Here is a 6,381-nt window from a genome sequence, read left to right as displayed (position 1 = left end):
CTCAGCTGTGTTGACTCCTTTCACTCTCAAATAAATCCACCAGTCAACCCCACCATCCCTATAGAGCTCATATATAGAGTACTTTGGAGGGTGGAGACTTAGACATTTTAAAAGGTGTGTGTGTGTGTGTGTGTGTGCGTGCGTCAGCTATCTTCCTTGTTATTATCACTCATACCAGTTCAATCTGATGTAAGGCTTTCCCTCAGAAATATTATCTTATTATTGCCCCTTAGAAAATGGTCACACCTTGATGACTAGACTTGAAGAGAACTGAGTGCAGTGACGCACTGAAATCCTTTATTAAAAGTTCAAGTAAAACGTTCATACAAAGGTGGGGCAAGTTAAATAATTGTTTGTTTTAATCTTTCAAGCTAAAGATGGAGGATTCTAGGTTAGACTGTGAGTAAAAAGGTATACACCTGTTTCATAAAGTTAAAGGGGCCCTATAATGCTCATTTTCAGGTTCATATTTAATGCTTAATCCATGCTTTATTGTTCAAAAAGGTCTTTATCTGTGCTGTGCGAGTGTTGATGTCACTATGTCGTGGAAGTAAACAAAGGACTACAAGTATAAGGCGTTTTTCAGGTGTGTGTCTGGGGAGAGAGAAACTACCTCTTTTTGCCTTTGCAGACCATTTACATGCACACAAATGTATACCTCACTCTACAAAAAAAAAGGAAAACCCAAAAAAGCATAATAAGGCCTATTAAAATCACTCTAGCATAGCAATTGATGACACATGAACATTCTAATTTTATGGAAAAACACATCCACACATTCTTTTGCCGTTATTATATGCATACTGGCCTAAAACATGGGCTGCCCGCTCTACCAGTTAAGCTTCCCATTAACATAAAGTAGCCTATAGTAAAACAGGTTTCATTGAGCCAAAACATGTGTGCTACTCAACTAGCTTTAGATAAGCCAGTCCTTTATTAGTATATAAGTGCTTTGTTAATAGTTCTATCGCTCGAGGTGGAGTCGAAAGAGATGAGTTTTCAGTCTGCGCCGGAAGGTGTGTAAGCTTTCTGCTGTCCTGATGTCAATGGGGAGCTCATTCCACCATTTTGGAGCCAGGATAGCAAACCCACGTGTTTTTGCTGATGGGAACTTGGGTCCCCCTCACAGCGAGGGTGCAGCAAGCCGTTTGGTTGATGCAGAGCGTAGTGCACGTGCTGGGGTGTACGGTTTAACCATGTCCTGGATGTAGGAAGGGCCAGATCCATTCGCAGCATGGTACGCAAGTACCAGTGTCTTGAAGTGGATTCTAGCAGTTACCGGAAGCCAGTGGAGGGAGCGGAGGAGCGGCGTGGTGTGGGAGAATTTAGGAAGGTTGAAGACCAGACGAGCCGCTGCATTCTGGATGAGCTGCAGAGGTCGGATGGCACATGCAGGTAGACCAGCCAGGAGGGAGTTGCAGTAGTCTAGGCGTGAGGTGACGAGAGCCTGAAAACAGGTTTTTTTAGCTGTTCAGAGATTTCAAAACATAATTTTAGCTAGAATAACTACAGAACAATTATATAGAGTAGAATAAATGGAACAGAGAGGTATAGAAACAGAAATATAATAGTACAGAGATTACTGAGCCAGCAGGATAGTCCTTATCTGGTCAGGATAGGGACACTGACCGACAGTCTAAACATCCTCCCAATTCTCAGGAAAACTCAGGGAGTGTTTTACTGGAAGGCGTGTTTCCTTACAACATGCTAGGAAGGCGCTTAGTGCCCTGAAAATTCCCCTGACATGTAAAGAAACCAGGTGACAAACTGATCCTCATTCACCTCCTCCCACATCTACAGGTCCGAAGTGCAGGGGTGCCGTAAGGAGGGTCAAAAATAAACAAGCATAGTTATATTGGATAGAGAAATTAAGAGCATTAAGAAATAGTGCAACGGAAACACATTATAAACATTACAAAGCAAAGATAATAAAACATGAATAACAAAGGTATATGAATACAAGTTTCAGTGCAGTGTAAGATGTGAATTACAATAATAGTACAATTAAAAGCAGCAGCAAAAAGAAGTAAGAGTTGCAGCGGACCAGCGTTTGTTCAAGATATTTGGCAATAGCCCAAACCAAATTCTCACATTCCTCTACCCGTGGTCTTCCCGTGAAATTATATTTATTTTGTCACTTTTCTAACTTTTTTATATTCCTTTAATCCTACTCTTTCATCTATTTTGCATCCCCAGACAACACATTTCCCCTGTTTTACTGTTACCCGAAAACACCTTTAAACCACTTCTCTTTTCAATTCCCAGAATTAGGATATTTAAACCATGGTTTAAAACTTCCCACATGAATCTTTGGACTTTAAACCTTTAGAACACAGAGTTCGGCTCCACAAAAATAAAAATATCCTTTACTCTCCATACAACATAGTTAAAAAGTGTTTTAGTCACTGCAGTGCATTCTGTGATAAGAGGCCCTATTATGCTTGTTGCGGTTAACCGTAACTTTAGTGTGTTTTATACGTTTTTGTGCATGTAAATTGTCTGCAAAATGATGACATCACTATGTCACTCTTGAGCTTCTATTAGCTAGCGCTTAAACACATTGTACTAGATATGCTACGGGGCGGGACATCTCTAAGCGGTGGATAACAGAGCCGCCAGCTAACCAATCAGAGCAGACTGGGCTCTGGTTTCAGACAGAGGGTGAAAAGAGGTGCTGCAGCACAGGCAGTATGTGAAAAATAAAGAGCTTTTTGAACATTAAAGCATGGAGACATGTCACAGTAGAGGCACAAAATACAAATATGAACCTGAACATTAGCATAATAGGGCTCCTTCAAACACAGCACAATCCTTCTTTTTATAGGCTCGTCAAACAAAAAAACTAGGTCACACTTTACCGGATAAATATAACCAGTCAAGACTATAATCAATATACTAATACTCCTCATGTGTGGAGCTGGAGAATGTATGCTAGTTAGCTAGATGATACTTTTATTAAATAATATTTCACTTCCATACTTTCGTTCATAAGCTAATGTCATGCTATAAACAAACAACATCACGGTGCATGGCTGCACATCACCATGATTAAGCTAAAGGCAGACTTGTGTTGCTGGGATGACGTTAAGTAGTTTGGTCAGTCACTTATTAGCAACCGCCGTTTTGATAGAAGCTTTGGGCATTCACAAGTGGGGTATTTATTGACCCCAGACCTTATTTCAGGCTTCTAACCCGGACACATTAAAAAAACATTGTCTTCAAGACGTGGGAAGTCTTTTCAGGCTTTTTAGGACTCATTACTGCACCACTCTATTGGACAATACAGCAGAAGAACATATAACACACAACAAAACATGTATATTTCAAGGTTCAAGGTTCTTTATTTGTCATACGAACATAGCTACAGAGTAGTTACAGTATGTCGATGAAAATCGACATAACTACACAAGTCACAGGCTTCTCCAACAGTGCAACACAATCACACAGAAAAACTATAAAATATAGTGCAAGTAAATATTAAAAAGTAAATACAAAAAGAAAAATAGTTTAAAAAAAGTGAAGTAGTGAAATAAGAGTCTACATGCAAGCTATTGGAATGATATATTAGATAAATAGATAAATAATTACTAAGTAGCAGATGAATATTGTGGATGTTGTTTCAACAGTTCAGTTGTTTAACAGTCTTATCGCCTGTGGGATGAAACTGTCTATGAATCTGGTGGTTTTAGTCCGGATGCTGCGGTACCGCCTGCCAGTCATTTCTTCCTGAGGCTCTGGGAGTAAAGGTCCTCCAAAGATGGCAGCTCCGTCCTGGTGATGTTCTGTGCAGTTTTCACCACCCTCCGTAAAGCCTTACGATTGAGGGCGGTGCAGCTGCCGTACCAGGCCGTGATGCAGCCAGTCAAGATACTCTCTATGGTGCACAAGAAGTTGCAGAGTATCCTGGAGTCCATGTTGAACCTCCTCAGCCTGCGGAGGAAGAAGAGCCGCTGTCGAGCTTTTTTGGTGATGGTGGTGGTGTGAAGAGTCCATGTCAGGCCCTCAGTGATGTGGACAGCGAGAAACCTGAAGCTGCTGACTCTCTCCACCGTAGTCCCATTGATGGTGATGTTCTAGTTATTGTTCCTTCTTAAATCCTTTTACAAGGAAAATGCTATAAATTGATGGTTCGAGTTTAATATGTTAAAATATGTTATGTCAAACCCAGCAAATAATTAGTTGGAATAAATAGAGCACCAAACAGGCAGATTGAAAGTGAAAGATGTTTTGATTCGTGTACACAAGATGGCAGCAGACACGCTTTAATAATGGAGGCTAATTTTCCTCACACATAAAGGAACACTACGAAGGTTTCCCATTTCTCTAATTTCCCCTCCTCGACTCCTATCCTCAACTCCTATCCTTGTGTCTTAGTCTCGACCCACGAGATGTGAGCGGAGGAGTCGAGGAGGGGAACCGAGCAGCCGAGGAGGGGAAGCAGCAGGCGGTTAGAGAAATGAGAACTCCTCTCCTCTGAGCGGTCATTTTAAAGAGACGTCCATTAATGATGACAGGAAGCACAGCAGCCCTCTGTCTGATGGACAGAACTGTTCATGATGACTTATATATTTACTTTTAATTCATTCAGTTAGTGAGTGAGTGTGTGTATGTAAGCAATAGAGAGAGAATGTGTGTTTGTAAAACATTCCCTCAAACCAATGGATCTTACCTTTTAGAAGTGTTTCTTCCTTGCCCTTTTCTTTGCAAAGTCTGTGATAAGTTCATTAACATCCTAACATTGCTCGCTAGCTCAACAACATCCTCAGGCTCCGTGACCGTCACTGTTCCTTGCGGTTGCTGGCCTAATTCGTCACTTTTAGCTTTTTAAAAAAAAGGTATTTATTGTTGGGAAATGTGTTAATGCAGCCGCCACTCTCTCTTCCTTTTCTTTCTTTTTCTTTCTTTACGCTGGGTGTTTGGCTGCTACCGACCGGCACCATCCATCTTTTAGCTCGCGTGACTCAATGTGACATGAGTGAAGGTGGGGTTCTGATTCGGCTAGAGACCGCCGCCGTGTAGTAATAAAGTTGAGCGCATACATAGTGAGACCTAGAGTACAGAGACGGTTTAGAAAATATATGAATTTGACCCTATAGGAAAGCCGAGTTATTTAGCCGAGAGTGAGTTTCATTTAAAACAATGTATGCTGAGTGAGGTTGTGCCAACAAAGCAACAAAAAAAATAAAATATATTTCTTCCTCTAGTCAATGAGGGCCCTCTCTTGGTCAAGCGCTCCTGGCCACGTGCCCAGTGTGCCCATATGGTTAATCCGGCCTTGGTTCTTACCCCACAGGCACACATTTCATTTAAGAAAAATGGTTCTAATGCAATATTGATATGTTGGATGTCAGTGTGATGTCAGTGTATTTGTGCTGTTGACGTAATGCATCATCATGGCAACTGCAGCCCAGTGAGGTGTCAGTTGAAATAGTTCAAACAAGTCCAGTCTTGAAATGAACATCAGCTGTGTAGGACAGACAATGACTTATCACAGGAATCATATTTCAGCTTCTGTTAGTCCCTTCCTCATATGAGATCCCCGATGCCTCACTATTGCCAACATACCTGCCTGAATATAAATTCTAGTCAAATTTGCGACCAAACAGGCTGGGATTTAGTGGGTGTCTCCGTAACATGCGAGCGGTAGAAAGTGACAGAACTGGTGGGATGAGTGAGTGCAACAGTATGAGAAGAAGGAACAGGACAGAACAAGATTTGTTTTTTAATTAAATATTTGTGAATGTAGGTGTTTTGCAGACCTACTTTTTCCCATGCTGCCCTAACCCTCCCATGGTATGTATTTTGTTGTTTCTCAATTATATGTAACTGCCAGTTTTATATCATGTAATTAAAACATGTGGTTATTGTGCCAAATCATATCATATTCCTTTCCAGACTAACTTACTGTATAAATATGATGTTTTTGGATTAATATTATTGCTTCATTAAGATGTGTTTTGCATTTTACTGCTGTCGATGCTCTGTTCATTTTCACTTAACTTTTATGGAGCAGTTTTAATCGCATCATGCTTGATAAGATCATTATGTCTGTAGCTTTGTTCTGGGAGAACCGCGTATCTCTAAAAAGTACATTTTCTATGAAAAACAGCCCTATTTTGAGCAATTTCAACACTTTTGAAACACTTTAATTCAGTTTAAGAAGGACGAGATTTCCTTAATAAAAAAAGCAAAACTTAATCTTTCACTTTATCTAAAATATTCAAAATCAACACATCTGAATGGTTTTCAGGAAGGGAAGCTAAAGATTTCCGATATTTCGAGTGCAAAAAAAGTGTACTATTTCTTTTATTGCAGTAGAAGTATAGAGTTGCAAAAACTAAAAATACTAAAGTAAAAGAACCGACATTTGGTACTTTAGTG

This window comes from Pseudochaenichthys georgianus, chromosome 1, assembly GCF_902827115.2.
Source record: "Pseudochaenichthys georgianus chromosome 1, fPseGeo1.2, whole genome shotgun sequence".
Taxonomy (NCBI): domain Eukaryota; kingdom Metazoa; phylum Chordata; class Actinopteri; order Perciformes; family Channichthyidae; genus Pseudochaenichthys; species Pseudochaenichthys georgianus.
The sequence above is the reverse complement of the archived record's forward strand: the minus strand, read 5'-3'. Positions refer to the sequence as shown.